Source organism: Equus asinus, chromosome 20 (genome assembly GCF_041296235.1).
Source record: "Equus asinus isolate D_3611 breed Donkey chromosome 20, EquAss-T2T_v2, whole genome shotgun sequence".
Lineage (NCBI taxonomy): Eukaryota > Metazoa > Chordata > Mammalia > Perissodactyla > Equidae > Equus > Equus asinus.
The window spans coordinates 110,983,053-111,003,664 of record NC_091809.1 but is presented as its reverse complement, the minus strand read 5'-3'; positions in this window follow the sequence as shown (position 1 = coordinate 111,003,664).

The window sequence follows — 20,612 nt, the reverse complement described above, 5'->3', positions numbered from 1 at the left end:
ATAGAGCGCGCATGAGACTCGACTCCGTGTCACCTGTGGGTGGCTGATGGGGTGACGTAGCTGCCGGCCCGGGCGTGGCGTAGTTACTCATACCTGGGTTTCTCCATCCCTTATTGACTGTAAATGACCCTCCGTTCCATCGTATTTTTGATTTGACTTTGGCTTGCCTTAAAGTTTACTAACTTACTGTGTATATTTAATACAATTCTGCCTGTGTTTTGCAAAGTACATGCTTACTCATATTCTATATATAAATCATCCTGGGAGTTTTGCATGTATCTCATAAGCTGCTAGTGTACTTAACACTTGTTCTGACTAACACTTCTTGTGACTTTCTTCCATCCTTAAGGAAACTGCAAGGGATTCAGTATAGCTGGAGTAGGAAGCTGGAGAGCTAAGTAGACGACAGATCAGGCCTTTTCTCTGCCACATTAGAGATCCTAGACTTTATCCTGAAGACGATGTAGAGCTAACTGAAGAGTGTGGAGAAAGGGGAGAGGTGGACTCTTGCCCTAATGCCGGTGGATTAATGATGAGGGCTCAGTCAACCAAGGCAGTGGCTCTATGGGGTGAGAGGTGATTGCCCCCTCCACCCCCAACGTTGAGTAATGTCTGGAGACATTTTTGGTGGTTCCAGCGAGGGGCATGTTACTGGTATCTAGTGGGGTGAGGACAAGGAAACTGCTAAACATCCCACAATGCACAAGACAATCTCTTACAAAAAAGAACTGTCTGGTTCAGAGTTTAAATAGTGCCGAGGTTGAGGAACCCTGAACTAAGGGAATTAAGAAAGCATAGAGAGGCTAGAAGTGAAGCAAGCAGATTTAGTTGGGTTTTTTAGTTGATTAGACAGAGGTGAGGAAGGAGGAGTGATTTTTAGGGTTCTAGGTTGGGTAACGGAGGACAAAGGGAGGGAATGGGTTAGAGAGAATAGGGACAAGGAGTTACATGTTGAATATGTTAAGTTTGAGACAGCCAACTGAAGATGCACTGTAGGCAGAAGAGGCAGGAGCTGAGAGAAATTTGAGCTGGAAGAAAATAATTTTCTTAATAAGAAATGTTCATACCAGATCAGAATCTCTGCAGAGAAGGTCCAAGAATCTGCATTTTTGGCAGGCGATTGGGTGATTTTGCAGCACACTAAAATTTGAGAACACTAGAGTTAGGTCTCAGAAGAGCAGTCTGAGAAGGAGCAGACAGTGGGCAGCGGGACAATGCGGGGAGCAGAGTCCCCCCAGCCAGGGGAGGGGAGAGCTTACAGCAGGGCTCTCAGCACAAGAGCTTGCTGTGGAGCAGCACTGCCCATTGGAACTATAATGCAAGTCACATGTGTAGTTGTAGATTTGCTGGTAGCAGTATTAAAAGGTAAAAAGAAACAGGTGAAATTAATTTTAGAAATGTATTTTGTTTAGTCCAATATATCTAAAACAGTGTTTTAACGTGTAATTAATATAAAATTATTAACTGACTATGTTATATCTGTTTTTTCATACTAAGTCTTAGAAATTTGGTGTGCATTTTATACCTCCAGCACCTCTCAGTTTGGGCTAGCCACATTCGAAGTACTCAGTAGCCGCATGTGGCTACCATATTGGATAGCACAGCTGTAGGAGATCAAGTAAGAAAAGAACTAAAATCTAGTCCCTAGCAATAGCGATAGTAATATGGTGGTCGTAGATGGTGGGAAAAGAACCCTTTCAGTGAAGTGGTGAGGAAAGAAGCCAGAATATAGCCCGTGAGAGAATGGAGAGTGAGAGATGCTCACAGCTACCACAGAGAACATTGTCAAGAAGCTCTGCTATTAATACTATAGTCTGAGGGGCTTTTCAGTATGAATTTAAGATCAGACAACATGACTCAGTTTTCTGTGTAGGTTTTAGCAGTTACATTTGAGCTTCTGCAGAATTGCCTTCCCACTGGAAACAAGTAGAAAATTGAGCACAATATATGAAAGAACTGTTTTCAGATATTGGTTAACAGGCAATACAGAATTGTGACCCCTGAGAGGAGAGAAACAGATAAGCTAAGTCTACAGTGACCCCGGCCTCCTCCCTGGAAGCGGTGTTCAGGGCGCAGAGAAGGAGGGGAGGCTGAACAGGGACCAGCAGTCTCACTGAGCAGAGGGGACAGATGGAGTTCAGGGAGCCGGTGGGAGGAAGTGGCACAGAGAGTGTTGGAGGTCTGCCCAGGGGTCCCCTTGTACCCTTGGCTGAGTGTTGATCTGTGCAGTGGGAGAGTGAAACTGTGAGGCTTGGGGAAGAACACCAAAAAGCAGCAGGCCTGATAGTTTCTGGTGCGTACGCAGGGCTGGGAATAGTGTCTTCCCCTCAGCCGGAGTGGAGCCCTCGTCATAAGCACGTCGTGTGCATCAAACACAGTAAGGAGAGCGGAGTCTGGCGTGCTGGCCCGCTCTCCCCGTGCTCAGGCCTCTCTGTGGTCTCTGCTCAGGCTGGGCTGGTCTTGCTCACAGCATGGCGGCTGTAGGGTAGTGGATTTCTTACAGGTGCCTCGGCTCCCAGGGCTTGTGCTCCAGCAAGTATGGTGAAAACTGCTGTGCCTTTTATGACTCGTCCCCTGGAGTCACGTCGCATCGCTTCTGCTGCGTTCTGTTGGTTACGTGGGAGTCACTGAGCTTGGCCCAGATTCGAGGGGAGCCTCCACCTCCTGATGGGAGGCATATCAAAAAATCTGCAGATATGTTGAAAAAATTTGTAGAATGGGGCCGGCCCCGTGGCTGAGTGTTTAAGTTTGCACGCTCCTCTTTGGCAGCCCTGGGTTTGCAGGTTGGGATCCTATGCGTGGACCTACACACCACTCATCAAGCCGTGCTGAGGCAGCTTCCCACATGGAAGAACTAGCATGACTTAGAACTGGCATAGACAACTATGCTCTGGGGCTCTGGGGAGGAAAGAGAGGAAGATGGGCAAGAGATAGTAGCTTAGGGCCAGTCTTCCTCAGCAAAAAGAGGAGGGCTGGCAGCAGATGTTAGCTCAGGGCTCATCTTCCTTAAAAAAAAATTGTAAAATGGCATAGTCTAGTATCAAATTTAATTTAATAGTTACCATAATTTCAAAGTAGTGATGAGTATAAATGATATTTCGAGATATCTGTAACAAATGTCATTTGATGACCAAAAAACCTGTGATTTCTATTGGTGACAAAATTATGGGCACTATAGACACAGTTGTTGATGCTGCAGCAGTACTTAGAGGTACTGCTAATAATGCTGTAATTTGTTGTCTGCGTTTGTACGTACATGAAATGTTAAATTTCAGAGGTTAGGGAAAATAAAGATAGCTAACTAGGGACTTTGTAAGAGCAGCATTGAGGGCCTCCCTGAAGTTCGGCACCATGAATATACGGAAACATAAATCCATGACAGGTGAGAATTTCAACTTCTCTTCTAGTGTATAGATGTCCTTGTGTGGGACCAGTGAAGACACACAACTGGGTTAATTGAAGGTAGTGGAGTTGCCAGTCAGATGCCTCAGAAGGACAGAGAACAAGGGAGTTTAGGATTTTGTCAGGGAATCTCTGGATGGTAGGGGTTTTAAGAGAAGACACCATGTAGGTTCGATTTACGGTAGTGTTCCCACAGCTCACAACTGTTAGTCGGGTAAGAGGAATGGTTGGAGTGATGACTAACAAAGCAGGGAAAGCTGACTGGCTGTCGGAACGTGAGGAGAACTCAAGTTCTCGAAATCAGAATAGAAGGTAAGGCGGGGAGGTCGGTGCTCAGACTGAAAGTTGTGCTCAAAGAGGAGCACTGGAGCCGATGGAGCAGTTTCCTGTGAGGAGAAGCCTGGGCTTCTCGTCAGAGATACTTGGTGATGTGCAAAGGGACTGAGAATTAGGAAGAATGTGGAACCTTGAGCATGGGATGGGTCCTGAGTCCGGGATGAGGTGGCGTGCTCTGGAAGGGAACGGGAAGTGAAGGAGGCTGGAGTTGGTCGCTTCCTTTGTGTGAGCTTTCCTATTGAAGAGGAGTCTGTGAGTCTTAAGGCTGTAGCTTGCTACGTTTCAAGTCTGCGTAATCACTACCCGGTCAGGAAGTCACTAGTATCCCAGAAGCCTCCTAACCCTGCCCCCAGTTACTGTCCCTTGTCTCTAAAGGTAACCACACTAACTTCTGTCATCAGAGACTAGTTTTGCCTGTTTTTGAACTTTGAAAATGTACCTTATGTACTCTCCCCTGTCTGGCTTACTGTGGTCAGCATCATGTCTGTGAAATTCGTCCATGTGTGTGGCAGTAGTTCTTTGTCACTTCTGAATTATGTTTCTATTACATGAAGGTAACAGAATTTTGTTTTATCCATTTCACTGTTGACAGACATTGGGTTGATTTCATTTGTGGCTTTTATAAATAATTCCTTGAACATTCTGTCTTTTGCTGCACATGTATCTACACTTTTGTTGAGTGGATGGTGAAACTGGTGGATCCTAGACAGTGTGAATGTTCAGTTTGAATAGATACTGCCAGAGAGTTTTCCAAAGTGGTTGCACCAATTTACACTCCTAAACATGTTCAGCGACACTTGGGATCATCAGTCGTCATTGTTCATTTTCATTTTAGTTATTCTGGAGGGTGCGTAAGTAATTGTTCTCTAAAGCTAAGTTGCTTCAATGTACCACTTGGGGCAAAAGCAAACCTCTAAGTGGGCTCTAGAATTAGGTGCCTGGTTTGCATCCTGGCTCGGCTATTTGTTAGTGGGATAATTTATGGAAGTTACTTTAACTCTCTAAGCTTCAAATCCTCATCTGTAAATTAGGAGTAATATCATCTGCCTCAGAGAGTTGTTTCAGGGAGTGAGGGAGTGAGTCTGTGTGTAGCAAGCATATAAACATTATACATATTGACATGTATGTATTAACATGTATTAACATAATATACCTATTATATGTATATAGAATGTGTTAAAGTCAGCAGATGAGGCTCAAGATGGAGTTGTTCATGCTAAGCCCTGTGTCAGCAAACCAGAACTTAATTAATTTGTATGCTTGGCTGTCCCAGAAGAGAAAGTCTGCGGTCAACCAGTCAGTGCTTGTCTGCTCAGCACTAGTTACCTGCCCGGCTCCAAGGCGGCCCTTTGCTCCATGTTAGGAAGATAACCTTGCTTTAGCCAATTGGCAAACACCTAGGATGACTTCCCTGTTCCTGCTCCCTTCTGCCTTTGGAAGCCTTTCATCTTATACAGCTCCTCAGAGCTCCTTTCTGTCCGCGAGGCTGGATGCTGCCCGATCACAGTGAAGCTCTCCGAACCCCCGCTGTTTGGGTTTTTGTGGAGGCTTCATTATGTAGGCACGATTGATTAAATCGTTGGCCATTGATGATAGATCTCAATCTCCAGCCCCACTCCCCTCCTGAAGGAGAGGGCTGGGCGGTGGAGCCCAAGGTTCCAACCTTCTAATCACAAGGTTGGTTTTCCTGGCAACCCGCCCCCATCCTTGGGGCTTTCCACTCGTCTACTCTCAGCATTAACTCAGGTGTGGTTGTAAGAGGCTTGTTATGAGTAACAAAAGACACCTTTATCATTCTTACTCTTAGGAAAATTGAAGGGTTTTAGGAGCACTGAGAGGAAAGGGGCCGAAGACCGTATATTTCTTATTATAAATCACAGTGTCACAGTATCCTTCATGTATTTATAAAGTGTCTAGCACATAGTGGGCTCTCAATAACTGGGAGCTATAATTATTCTTGCTGTAATCTGTGGACCTCCAGTTACATCTGGAGCACAAGTGATCAGCTCGCACACGTGCTCTCATTCAGTGCTGTGCTTGAATCTTAAAAGGTGATGTTACACTGAGAAGGAAGTGGAGTTGTTGTGTGGTCCTGTGTCCCCTGACTTCCCTCTCACTACTTGGTACCCTCCTTCCTTGCAAAATGTTTAAGAGTCAGTTGACTTTTAAAAATGTGATAGAGGCACTTCAACTAATGACTGAACAGTAGGACAGATTGAAACGGCATTTTTAGCTGCTTCTGATTTTTCTCATTTGAAGCAGAGATTTCAGACTGTTGTGTGGGTGGCGTGGGGAAGGAAATACAGATCTGTTCGCAGCTGCTACTCAGAATACTAGCCATATAACCAGGAGAGAATTGGCTCAAGTTAAAATCCCGGGGCTCTTCATGGCCATCATAATCATTAAGGTATCAATTAGGATTCACTTGGGTGTCCACAGTGTTTGGCACTACGTCAAGGAAGGAAGCTGATGATTACAGAAATGACTTCAACCATTTTGCTTCTGTCTGAGAATGACCCAAGTGGTGAGAGAAAAAGCAGAAATAAATCATTAAAATTTTGTAATTCGGCAACACTTAGAATCATAAAATATTAGAACTGGAAAGGGATCCAGCAGTTCTGTTGCATAGTTTCTTCATTTAGAGGTTGATGAGACTTGGTTCCAGAAGTGGTGGTGTTACATAACCAATATAGAAGTGACAGTAAAGGTTACACAACCGGCAAGTAGTGAGGAACGCCAAGGCTCGTACCCGGTTCTTCTAACTCAAAAGGCAGTGTTTTCCCCACTGTATCAGGCTGTACCTCAGTATATAGGTAAGAATCATATTTTTAGAAAACCAGAGCATGTGATACCACATATATCTTCTTTCGAGTTACTCTCTTGGCAAATTAGGAGTCAAGCCATTAGCTTCTCCTTGTTCTGCCTCATATATTAGCCATTATTAGTGATAGAGAAGGTACTGATGGCTCTTGTGGGGGTGCTTCGGTTGAAGGGGGGAGGTTATTAAGATGGACAATATGAATAATTCTAAATATGTTTGGGGTTCCACGAGAAGCCGCCTTTGGGCCGCCTTTTGAAGAGCAGTACTGCCTAGAGCCAGCAGAGGGGGAGCAGAACATTGTTTTGCCAGTTTTCACAAAGTTTCTCCTCTGTTTTCCTTTTGTTCATTTTTTGTGCATATTTGGTGCATTCCTTGACAGCAGTGGGAAAGTGCTGTGCTTTCCTGGCCTGTGCGGAGGGCAGAGAATGCCCCTATTGATGAGTTAGAGCTTTATTTACTGGTCAATAGGCTATCAAATGAGCTGGGTTAGGGAAGTTCTTAAGCATAGTAGCAGTTTATTTGTGTGGCTTTCACATGCTTTTCTCCATAATATTGGGTTAATGAAATGATTTTAAGTATATATAATCGAATTAATTATATAGATTCTCTCATTTCTGATGATCATTTCAGAGAGAAAGTAACAATGTAATAAGTTGTGGAATTATCTCGTTAGTCACTTGATTTTGGTGTGCAAGAGGATAAATGTATACTGACACCAAAGGAAGTTTGAAATGGTGACTTTTTTGAAGAAGAAGATTAGCCCTGAGCTAACATCTGCCCCCAATCCTCTTCTTTTTGCTGAGGAAGATTGGCCCTGAGCTAACATCCATTCCCATCTTCCTCTACTTTATATGTGGGACGCCTGCCACAGCATGGCTTGACAGGTGGTGCCGTGTCTGCACCTGGGATCCAAACCAGTGAACCCTGGGCCACCGAAGCGGAGTGTGTGAACTTAACCACTGCACCACCGGGCCAGCTCCAAAATGGGGCTTTTTGTAGCTAGAGTTTTAGAAATAAAATTCATGTGTCAAGTAATCACCGACTCATTTTTCCAAAAATCTTCAATAAATTTACATTGTTGCTTTGTGTGTTTTTCTATCCTCAGAGTTTGGGGTCTAAAACTGAATATGATACACACTTGTCCTCAAGAGTTCATGAGAGACTGACACAGAAACAGGTCATTGAAGGTTTTACCGGTGGCATTAGCCAGTTAGACATACCTGTAGGGCAGTCAGAGTGCGTAGAACACAGGCATCCAACCCAGTGAGGACCTGGAGTGCTTCCTGGAGGAGGGCCACCCAAGCCAAGGTGTGAAGGATGGGTAAGAATGTCCTCCTTCATCTGCCCTGTACTCTTTTTTGTTTTTTGAGTTTTACTTTTTTGAGGAAGATTAGGCCTGAGCTAACATCTGCCGCCAATCCTCCTCTTTTTTCTGAGGAAGACGCCCTGAGTTAACATCCATGCCCATCTCCCTCCACTTTATATGTGGGACGCCTACCACAGCATGGCTTGCTAAGTGGTGTGTAGGTCCACACCCAGGATCGGAACCAGTGAACCCCAGGCCGCTGAAGTGGAACACGTGAACTTAAATGCTGCACCACGGGCTGGCCCCTGCCCTGTACACTTGTCTCAGATTTTCTAGTGCTTCCCTCCCCGACCCACATGGTTACGGCGAGAGCAGCCATTGAGTACACTATTACATGGCATCCATAGGCCGCCGGTTTTGTCCACAAGTATACACCTGAAACAGCTGATCCAGTCAGTGTCCCTCCAGATTTTTCAGCGTGGCAACCAGTGAAACTTGAGGATGTCAACTGCTTTGTTTTCTGTTGTTTGGTAAAGGAAAAACGACAATCTGAGTTAGGTTGACACACAGGGAGAATCAGAGATGAGCTGTGGAGAGAGCATTCTGCAGCATTCAGGCCCCTGGTCCTGTTGCTACCTGCGATAGATGTCCAGGCACTTCGTGCCCTTCTGTTTCACGAGACACCAGTACCCTTAGAATAAATTTCTCTTTCTTTCAAGCTGGGTTGAGTTGGCTTTCTTTCCTTTGCAACCGCAAGAATCGCAGCTGGTATAAAGAGCTACTGGGGCAGAGGGTGAGGGGCAGCTCAGGGGCTGCAGGATCAAAGGCACAGAGACATAAAAAGCATGGCCTGCATAGAGAAATAGAAATTGTTCAGTATTATTGAAACCCAAAATGAGAGAAGAGTGCTAGAGTTGAGGTAGGAGACCTGCTATTTTAAGGAGTGTAACGTTACCCTGAAGGCAGTGAAGAGCCACACAAGGGTCTACACACTGAGTGACAGGGTCAGATTTGTGGTTTCTCCCACAGTTCCCTCATCTTTGGGCTTATCCCATGTTGTTCCCTCAAGGACCCTCAGGGAAGGGCTGGGATGTGGAAAATGTGTTCTCTTGCTAGCCAGACTTTATGCCTTGCATGTAATTGCTGTGTGACAGCCTGTCTCCCCTCCACTCTGAAAGTGCCACTAGAGTGGGGCACGTCTACTTTGTTCTCCGTGAGTTCCCAAAGCCCATCTTAGTGCTCGGAACACGAGGTTATTCAATAAAGACTTCCTAAGTGAATAAATGAGGGAATGAGTAAATAGACAGTGCTGAGGTGGAGGAGATAAATTCAGTATGTGTTGGAAGTAAGTAGGGCGTGATGAGTTAGATAAAACCAGCTGCATCATTGAGCGCTGATGTGTGCGCAGCAGGAAGCTGAGTGCTGCCTGCATTACCTCATTTAATCTTCTCAACAGTCCTCTCTGGAATATGGACCACACCTTTTCCCATTTTACAGATGGGGAAAAAAGAGCTTGAAAAGACTAAGTCCTAGGTTGAACCATGTGAAATTTCCACTTAGTCACTTGCCCAGGTTAGTTCCTGGGTTGGGAGCAGGGACCTCTGTAGTACCCATCTCTGAATCCACATGCTGTGTTACTGCACATGGATGTGAAGGGGGAGGGAGCAGAGAGCCAAGAACGATTCCCAGCTTTCTATCGTGGGTGGATGATGTGTCTCCAACTGAAGTGCACAGCAGAGCAGGAGGACATCTACTGAGGGAGATGATGCTTTATTTTTTTTGAGGAAGATTAGCCCTGAGCTAACCTCTGCTGCCAATCCTCTTTTTGCTGAGGAAGACTGGCCCTGAGCTCACATCCATGCCCATCTTCCTCTATTTTATATGTGGGACGCCTGCCACAGCATGGCTTGTCAAGTGGTGCCATGTCTGCACCTGGGATCCGAACCGGCGAACCCTGGGCTGCCGAAGTGGAACGTGCGCACTTAACCACTGTGCCACCGGGCGGGCCCCTCTGATGATGATTTGATTTGGGACATCTGCAGAGTGAGGCCTGTGGGATAGCCACAAGATGGTGTCCAGCTGCAAGTTAATCTGTAAGCATTTGAAGACTCCTTTGCTGAGGCATTGGATGTCATTGGTCACTAGGTTGTGAGTGAAATGAAGGTATTTAGTGGGGTCTACCTAGGCAAGAATGTGGTTTAGGATGGGTACTGGGTGGAGGAGAGCACCCCGGGGAATATTACATGGAGGTACAGAAATGATTGACAGGGATGAGAGAATGAGAGAGCCAAGAGAGTGCAGTGCCATGGAGAAAAAGGACATGGGGAATGGGAAGGAGGGAATGCTGTACAGTGTCATGTGTGGCAGAGACTGTAAGAAATAAATATATACTGAAAATGTGTACTAAAACTGTCCGTTTGACTTGACAACCAGGAGTTTATTGTTGACCTAAATAAGGACCATGTTAGTAAAGTCATTGGGCAGAAGCCAGACTATAGGTGGTTGAAAAATGATTGGAAAGTGCGGCCAAGAAGAATAAATAATGCTTTTAAGTGTTTTCAGTGAGAAGGAAAAGAAAGAGGTCAGACATTAGCTAGATGAGGATTTTGGAAGAAAAGAGACTTTTAAAAAAATTTTTTGGAAGAGAGAGACAATTGAGTATGTTACCAGCTCTGGGATAGAAGTCAGTTGAGAGATTGAAGATACAGGAGAGGACATTAGAGAAAAGGACTCACAAAGGAGAGAGGAAATAAGATAAAGCCCAGCCATGGAGGAGTTCACCTTGAACAGGAGTTGGGACACTGAACTTCTGAGCTTAAAGGAAAGTAGGTGGAGATGTGTGTGAAGGTATTCATGGAAGCAGAATTTTGAGATGCATGAAGCTTGATGGGCCTGGGTCTCTTGATTTAACAGGAAGCCAGGTTGTCTGCTTTGAGGAGGAGCTTTAGAAGAAAGTGTGGCATAGTCATTATGAGGTATGGGAGAGCAAGCCGACCAAAGATGAGAAAAGGATTGAAACTCTGAACGAGGATTCAGCCAAGGTGAGAGGTCGTATTTGGTAAGGGTAATAATTAGTCCAGTTTTGAGGTGTTCTTCTCAGTGCTCAGCTTTTTAGTTGACTGAGGAATGAAGTCAGATCATTACATTGATCCAAAGTTTGGAATTTACTGTGTCAGTTGTAGCTGAAGGACAGTTGTAGAAATGAATCAAGGGTGCTGTTGACTGGATATGGCCCCTCGGAGCTACAGGTAGTTCCAAATGTCTCCTGGGGACAGAAGACAAGGCTTTGACTTGTGTGGGGCACAAAGTGAGAACCGAGGTCCCTGCGTGAAGGCAGGACCCTGGAATTGCTGTCTCAGTGAAAGAGGAACTAAAAAAACTAAATATTAAAACTAAAAACCAAAGAAAATTCCCAAGAAATCAAAGCTGCAAGCTTTTTCCATATGGACTGTGAAGTCTCATTTGACATTCTTCCTAGGATTTTAATACGAGCACTAATCTTTCACACCACTGGAATCCTAGGGGTGTCCAGCAGAAGCAAAACTCTTTGTAGCAACACTTCCAACAGTCCAGGGCAATAAGAGGCTCCCAAGAAGAGTTAGTTTAACGTTGTTTGACATTAACAGTTTAACGTTAACATTGATAAATCACAGAAGAAAATAAGTCACCATGAGAGAGAGTAATGAGACCCAGTGAAGAGGAATATTAGAACTTCAAGAACTTGAGAAAATAGAATAATCTGACAGATCCTATACGGTAGTAACTATGCTCAGTGTTATTAAAGTAATAATAGGAGTAAAATCCAAAAGGAAAGAATAGGATATTATGATATCAGAACATGTAAAGTTGAAAAATAATTGAAAAGAACTCCTAAAAATGAAATCACTTAAATTAAAATTTCGATGGAAGGGTTAAACAATTGACAAGTCATAGCAAAAATGAGAATTACTGAACTGGAAGGAAGAGTTGAGAAAATTAACCAAAGTGAGCAAGATAAGTAAAGAAATGAAAAGTAGTGGAAAAAAGACATAGAAGATAGACTGAATAGGGTGAGCATATGTCTAATATGATGAGAGCTCTAGAGGAGAGGGAGAGAATGGAGGAGAGGCAGGATTTAAAGAAATTTCCATGACTGAGTGTGTGTTGGTTGTAAGCAGCCTGTAGTTAAGTTTTGTTTCTTTTTTCAGTCTGACAGTCTTTGTTTTTCACTTGGAGTATATATTCTTTTTGTAATGAACATAACTAATGATATATTTGGATATATACTGTTTTCTTTTTGTCTCATCTGTTCTCCGTTGCTTTTTTCCTCCTCTGTTGGATTAATCAAATATTTTGTGTTATGCATTCCCTTCCTCAGCCTGAGAATTATGCATTCTGATAGTGGCTAAAGCTGTGCTAATCTGTACAGTAATCATTAGGAACACATGGCTATTTAAATTCAAATATGAATGTAAATTATTTAAAATAAAATAAAAAATTCAGTTCTTCCTGTCAGGTGCTCAGGAGCAGCATGTGTGCAGTCACTGCTGTGTTGCATTGCCCACACACAGAACATTTCCATCTCTGCAGACAGTTCTGCTGGACAGCGCTGACCCAGCTCATCTGAGGGTCCGTTTATGTCATCTGGATTTTCTTCTTGTCTCGTTTCTTGGTGTGCCTTGTCATCTTTCATTAAGCGATGGATGTTGCATGTGAAAGAAGTGTGTTGGGTCCAGATTCTTTTATCTTCCCTCAGAAAGGCTTCATTCTGTCCTCTGTCAGGAAGCTGGGGTCGGGGTCAGACCACCTTAATTTGATCGACAACTGAGTTGCCATGAATCATCTGTGTTGCAATTTTTTAAGATGAATATACTTTTGGTTTGCCCCAACTCCTGAGGATACAGCCTTCCAAGAGTCTTAACTGAGAGCCTGGGGTGTTTATCAGGGCCCCTTCTTTTTTCTAGGTCATATACTCTGTCTCTTTGGCACAGTCACACTATTGAAAATCCTACTTTGCTTTTAAGGGGCTTAAATGCTTAGCCTCTTGCTTTGTGTATCTTAAAAATGTGACTATGTGCCAGGTTGTCTCCCCCTCTGTCCTTGCTGTGTTGGTGACCCTGGACTGCACTTCTGTCTTTTGTGCCCTCTGAGTTCACCAGAAGCTCCCTCACTGCACTGCTCTGCTCTGCCTGGGTTTGCCTTTATTCAGCTCTAGGAAGGGCAGCTGTCTCACCTCTCTGCTTCCCTCTCTGCAGGGTCTTGGCCCTTTAAGTCCTGTTGCCTGAGCAGCTCTCAGTGCTTTCAAACAGAGATATTTTTAAGTCTTTTTTATTTCCTAGTTTTTCTGGATGTGAGCATTCATTGGTTTGCTCCAACCTATGCTCTTATAGCTGGAAATAGAAGCCCTTCCACTTTGCTTGCAGTCCTGGTAAATTCTGGTGCAAGCTCTGCCAACATTGACAGGAGAGTCACTGTATTATTACCGTTATTTCTGTTATGTCTCTTTCTGTGATATGACTGCTGCTATGCTTGTATCTGTAAGCACTTAATGAAATATTGGGGATGTATTGGAAAAACTCATAAGATTTAACTTTTTTGGGCAAACTTCTAAGAGCTATAATAACAAGTACCATTTATCAACCACCTATCAAGTGCCTTTTGTGTTAGATAAATGTTGCTTCTAGTCATTACCAATAATTCTGCAACATATATTATCGTTCCAACTTTACTGATAAGACAGGCAGGGCTCAGAATGGTTAAATAACTTCCCCTTGGCAGATCCAGTCTGACTGACTTGGAAGTCCTCAGCATCATTTCCCAACTATTCTTGAGAATGTGGCACAAGCTTAGGAAGACTGTGTTCCTCACACTTAGCCGCAGTCACTTATTATAATCCTCTCTGGCCTTCTAGGTGATATCCCAGAGAGAGAAATAGAAATAGTGACAACAGGCCATGATTACTGTACTGAGAGGTCCCAAAATCATTTTAATGGGCTAAACCTATAAGTATTAGTCATAGCCTAGTAACCACCAGCATGTTCTCTGCTTCAGGCAGAGTTTAGCTGGCTGGGCATAGCTGCAAAAATCACAGATGAGGACTCTTTTCCTTTAAATAAATTAGCAATGCCATGGCATTCGTTATCTATAGTAGCTATTTTAAGCTTAAAGTACCATGCAGAGCCAAGTGGAAGGTGCTGGACATTATCTTTTGTTTTACCTTCTGGCTTGGAAGAAAGTTCCATGACCCCAGCACTGAAAAGCAGGCAGGACCTGAATACTCTTCTGCCTGGCTCCTTGCTGAAGTGCAGATTCTGAACCACCCGTCGCTAGTCTTTATTCCCCAGCCTTCATCTACAGTACTCTCCGTATTCATCCTATTCTTTGTGATGTTTTATTCTAATCTGAAATAGAATGATGGGAAATTAAATTACGGTTGTGAATAACCTGCACTTCCTAAGTCAGATGTTAGGAAAGTGATGGCTGAGGAATGATTCTAATTCATTGAGAACCAAAGGGTTTGTTTTAGACCGTAACTGTCTGGAAACATTTGGAAATGAGTGAGTCCTGATATTACAAGAAAAAATCTAATCTTATGAATGGCTTGTTACAAACATACTCATAGTTCAGAGAATGATGTTAAACATTTCCTTCCTCTTGCCATTGAGTCACCTTTCAGTCCAGAGTCACCATTGATGATCCCCAGGAAACATCTTCTTTTTCGGTCTCTTGCCCTTTTATGTCCTTTGTTCCTTTCCTTCTCCCTGCCCACTGCTGGGTTCTGGTAAATTTTGCTGCCCCAGGAAACCTGTTTCAGACTCCATCTTTGGATGGCAAGGGTGAACCTTTATTTTCTTAGATGGGCCACCGATAAAGAAAACACATTTTTCTTTAGAATCATAAGTCAATCTTAGAGCATCAGCATAGTTACATGTTTATAGGAGAAGGTCCTCTGTGTGTCAGCGATGAGAGTAGGAAGTGATGGGGTAAAGGAGACAGAGGCACCAGTGCTCGAGAGTTACTCGTAAAGACAGTAGGCGTGGGACGACTGGTGAGAGCAGATCTTAGTAAGTTTTTTTCTTCTTTGTGTAACAAATATGAATTTCTCTGTAGCCCTCGGGATGCAAGTCATTCATTTGTATTTATTAATCATGTAGTTTGTATCAGGCACTAGGTTGGGTGCAAATAGGTATGTATGATGCTTCTGCTTTGGTTTCTATGCATTCTAGTTGGGAAGACAAGAGCAAACATGTTGAAACCAATGAACAGTGTTGAGTGCAATGAAGAGAAAGTAGAGGATGTGGTTATGGGGCTTGTGCAGTGTGAATGGTGCCTGCACTAATTAGAAGTAAGAGTAGAAGTCACAGCATGGAGATGGCATTTAAAGCTGTAGAAGTCTATGAGATCAACAAGGGAAAGAGGGCACAGACATGAGAAAAGCGATTCTTGGACTACGCCCTGGGGGACTCACTTTTTTTATTTTGGTCTAATTGAGGCTAAATCTGCTTCCATCTGCTAAGATTGCTTGAAAGTTTATTATCATGCATTTTATCTCACAGACTCCTTTCCCTTGCTCTGTTTTAACAAGAACCCCGGGGACTTACAAGGTCCTTAATGGCCAACATGGCAGCCTATTCAAGGTTAATCGCTCCACTGTGTGCTTCCTTTCCACTGTACAGTTTGACCAGGGGAGCCTCACTTAGACTCCGGGAGTGTACCGCTTCCTCCCTCCTCATACCTTCTGCAGCCTCTCACGTCACAGGCGCTTGAGGTGGGCTCAGTCCTGACACCCATGGCGGATTTGCATCCTAGAGAATCAACGGCCAGCAACCTGCGAGGTGACACTCCATAAAGCCTCTTCTCTGCTTTCCAAGGCTGCTTTAATTCTCCAAACGACCTAGACCATTGATGCCTGAAGACCTAGTGAGAGGCTGTCTTCATCGTAGGGGATTCCTGACTGGCAACCCCTCCTGCTGGCTCTGAAACACACTATGATTGTTTATTCTTCCTTACATCTTATGAGAGCCCAGGCCTTAGACATGAAGGCCTGCACCCCGCTGGGTGGCGGAGATGGCATCCTTCCCTGCTCCCTTGCGAGCATAGATGGAGAGTAGCCAGAAACAAAACAAGATGATTATTTCAATAGATTGCTCTGCCACTTTAAGTGGCAGAATATATTTTAAATAAGTTTAAATTCAAAATAAATGATTCACTGCCGGTTGGAATGGAAACTAGTGCAATGTTTCTGGAAATTAAACTAACTGAATAAATATGACCATACTCTATGAACCAGCAATCCCACTTCTGCGTATATGTCAAACAGAAATTTCCCTACGTGTGCATCTATAAGGATATTCGTGACTGTTGGGATTCAGAGGCAACCTAGGTGGTCATCCCTAGGGGAATGAAGAAGTGAAAATAAGGAGTTTTCTACTTATGTGATAGTGTCCTCTGTCACTAGAGACACTATCCTTGTTTCTTTGCAATTGTTTTCTTGCCTAATTGTACTGGCTACAATATTTATTACAATGTTACATAGAAGGTGACTTAGTTTCCTCCTGATTGTAGTAGCAGCTTGCTTATTTATTCTCCATTGAGAATTATGTAGCAGTTGGGTTTTTCTGTAAATTTTCTTTATTGGGTTGTTTTTCTTTCTATTCCTAGTTTTCTGGGAGTTGTTATTCAGAATGGATGTGGTTTTTGTTCAGTTCATTTAATGAGATGATCATATGACTATTCTCTTTTTATTATGTTAATATGATAAATTGTATTGATTGATTTAAAAATGTTAAACCAACTTTGCACTCCTGGGATAAACCTCAACTTAGCTGTGATATATTATTAGTTTTCTATATCGATGTATTCAATTTGTTAATAGTTTGTTAACAACTTTTGCATCTGTATTTTTGAGAGTTATTGGTCTGTACTTTTCTCCTCTTGTAATGTCTTTGGGAGGTGTTGGTATCAGGGTTATATTGGCTTCATGAAATGACTTGAGAAGTGTTCTCTCTTCTGTTTCCTAGGAGAGTTTGTGTAAGATTGGTGTTATATCTTCCTTTTTTTTTTTTTTTTCTGAGGAAGATTCGCCCTGAGTTAACATCCATGCCCATCTTTGGCTATTTTTAGTATGTTGGCTGCCAGCACGGCCTGGCCACTAACAGAGCGGTGTAAGTCTGTGCCCAGGAACCAAACCTGGGCCACCAAAGCAGAGCATACTGAACTTAACCACTAGTCCACTGGGGCTGGCCCTGGTGTTATATCTTCCTTAAATGTTTGATGGAATTCTCCATCTGGGTGAAGCAGAAAATGGGACTGCCATTCTCTTTATATGAAGGCTTCTAATTACAAATAACAATTTAAATTTCTTTAATAGATATTAGTCTTCAGATTTTTTTCCTTTCTGTGTTGGTTTTTGGATTAGTGCCATTCAGACAATTTATCCATTTTATTTAAGTGTGGAGGAAACGCTTTTGGTACTAAAGGAAACTACTTAATCCTCTGAGAGGAAAAACTAAGACATGTCCTGCAGAAATCAAGTTGGAAGGCTGTTGAGGGAAGCCACGGAAAATGGACTGAGGGGCGGCCTCTCTAGGGTCTCTGCTGATTGTCTCAGCTGTTCACGGAGTCCCTGTTCTGGGACTGGCAACGGTGCAAACGTCCCAGTGTGTGTTCAGCTGATAGCAGTCTGATATTTGTTCCTTTCACTGCAGTTGCCTTTTGACCAGCCACGTGGCATCTTAGAATCCAGCCAAGATTTCAGACCCCGCAGCGGATTTCTGGCATTTTTTTCTCTGCCTGGTTATGTTCCCTTCTCTCTGATCCTCTGCCTCACAGACTTTAGCTGCTTGGCCTCCCGAGCTCTGATTCCTGTCTCCCGGGTTCTGCAGTCGAGCCTTCTTGACGTGGCTTCTGCCTCCCTGCCCTGCAGTCTGGACTGTTGCTTGGGCGGAAATGGAGGGTAAACATGGGATCACAGTCCTGCACTACCTGCTGTCTGAAAGAAGTCCTTCCATAAATTCTGTCCGGTTTTCTATTTGTGATGGGATGTCTGGCTCAGCATCAGTTACTCCATCAGGACGAGAAGAGGATGGCCATTATTTCCCAGAAGCCTATAGCCGTCCTCTCCTAGGCCAGAATTAGCTGGATTTTCATATTCATTCCTGAACCAATCACTCGCAAGGGGTGTGCTATCACCATCCGTGATGCAATCGAATGAGAGGCCACTCATGGAGCTGAGGATGGCAAACCTCCTTAAGGCCACATTTTAAAAAGAGTGCATACCAAAGGGGTAAGGGGGAACTTCTCTGAGCGAGTTAAATGTTTTATAACTTGATGATAGTGCTGGTTACACAACTTTGTGCCTTCAAAACTCATCAAATTCTAAACTTAAAATTGGTGAATTTTATTGCAGTTAAATTAACCTCATTAAAGCCAATTAAAAAATGATTGTTGACTGCTTTTGATGCAATACACAGAAAACTGTATTTTAAGAAGTACAAATAGCAACAGAAAAAAGAGCCTGAGCCGTACTCTCAGCCTCACAGCAAGCATTATACAAGGTAATGTTTTCGCTAGAATTACTAACAGCCAAAGACAGCGAGTGTCTTCCTAAGCCAGAAGCCTTGAGAACTTTTTTCTTGTGTCGTTCTGTCATTTTTTTTTTTCCTGGTCACTGTCCTCTCTCAGGTGGCCAAGTTCTCTCTCACACCCACTTGAAGAGAAAGTTCTTTTCTCTCTTTAATGAAATGGCCTCCTTCCCCTCAGAGAAGCCCGTTCTCTTTAGCCTCCTGTAATAGCCTGCAGACTAAAGCAACATGGTGCTGTGTCTTACTTCATCTTCCTAGAGCAATAATCTTTTCTTTAGTATCAGAAGTGTTTAGTCCTTATGTTATTTGGGACCATTGGTGAAAGAAGCCATCATAACTTTGGAGTTGCTACCTTGTAGCAGACAAAACTGGCTGTCTACAGAGCATCCATCCCTCTTGTTTCCACTTAGAACTCCGAGTCTGTCCCAGTATCCTCTCTCATGCAGCCCATGTGACTCAGGGGAAGTTGACTGCATCCTCTTTCCATATATTATGAACTCAATAAATCTCTGTTGAGTGAATTGCATTTATTACACTGTATCTTAGCTTCTCACTTGATCTCCTGTTTCCCCTGGTAGACTTAGGGTGGTTTTGTTTATTAGGGAGTGTTGGTGTAGTGTGAAGGCCTAGAGGCAGGGCCTCTGGAAACGTAAGAGACCTGAAAAAAACCAAAAAACCAAAATGGGGCTTCGAACTAGACAGCATTGGTTAGATTGTGTTGCAATAAAAATTATCTCCAAGACTTATGTCTTGATACAAAAAGCTTTATTTCTGGCTTACGTTACACGTTTACTGCAGGTTAATGATGGGGGAGGGTCATTCTGGGCTCCACAAAGTCACTCAAGAACCCAGGCTGGTAGAACCGCGACCATCCTTAGGTTGCATCATCTAGAAAACATAGCCTTCCTGATTGCCAAGGCAGAGAAAGATGGAGTCCGGAGAGTTGAGCACAGGCTTTTCTCAGCCTCATCGCTCACTCCCCTGGGCAGGACCAGTCACCTGGCTTTGCTCAGCTACAGGCACTGATTCGCACAGCTTTCTATTTGCCCAGAGGAGAGGAGGGCCAGAGGGTGGTGAATGTTATTATTATGTCTAACAAAAATTCCAATGTGTGAAAATAAAACTGAAAATCCACATGCATAGTTTCAAATTAATAAAAAATCCAAAATTAAAAAATAAAATCCAAATTAATTAATACTTAATTAAATGTCATTATTAAGTTGAGTATTCATAAACATTTCCATTGCATTTAAAAAGTTTGTTTCTTAGTTTCAAAGTTCTCGGTAGGCGTAATTGCTATAAACTCATCACAATTCACGAATTATAGCGCAACTTATATCCAATGATGTCAAACACAAAATTGAAAGACTGCTTTCCTGATGTTTACTGCTACATTTAAGAATGTTTACTGTAATTCGTGATATGGTCTCCATGGTTAAGAAATCCCAAGAAAGTCTTTTAATGGCCCTTAGTATACAGTAAATTCCTTGAGGGCGTGGTCTTTCTTGCTCGTTATTTTATCGCTGGGGTCCAGCACATACCCTGACATAGTGGAGAAACTTGTCAATACTTGTTAAACTGCTGAATAAATAGACAAAATAATTCAGTCTTCACTTTTGAGAAAGGATAATCTTAGTGAGCAAACTGAGAAGTAGAAAAACTCATTGCCTTTCTGTAAGTGTTGTCAGAGTCCCAGTAGGGAAGAGTTGGAACACACAAAGATTGAGTAATTCGAGGAGAATTTAATGAAGATGTGGCAGATCTGAAGGGAAAGGGGAGAAGCAGGTGCTGGAGAGACGGCCACCTGCAGCAAAAGTGACTTTGGGTCAAGAGACTCGGCTGGCCCGCAGGGACCTTTTCTGAGGCAGAGACAGTGAGGTGGAAAGGTCCGTGCCGGGCAGTGGGAATAATGTTTAGCAAGCCAGAGAGGCGTGAAAGTCCTAATGCGTTGAAGCCGTGGTGAGAAGTGCAGTGCGTCAGGAGTCAGAGGGCAGACGGGGTCTAGAGAGGAGGCTGATGAAGTCAGAGAAGCAGAGAGGAGCCGTACTGGGCAGGGCCAGGGAAGTGGGCCGTCCCCGGATGGCATGGCCCGTAGGCTGGTTAGGAAACCAAACCCTCCACAACAGTCCTGGAGATTATGGACTTCTCTCCAGTTAAAATAGAAATATAACCACAGGGGCTGGTG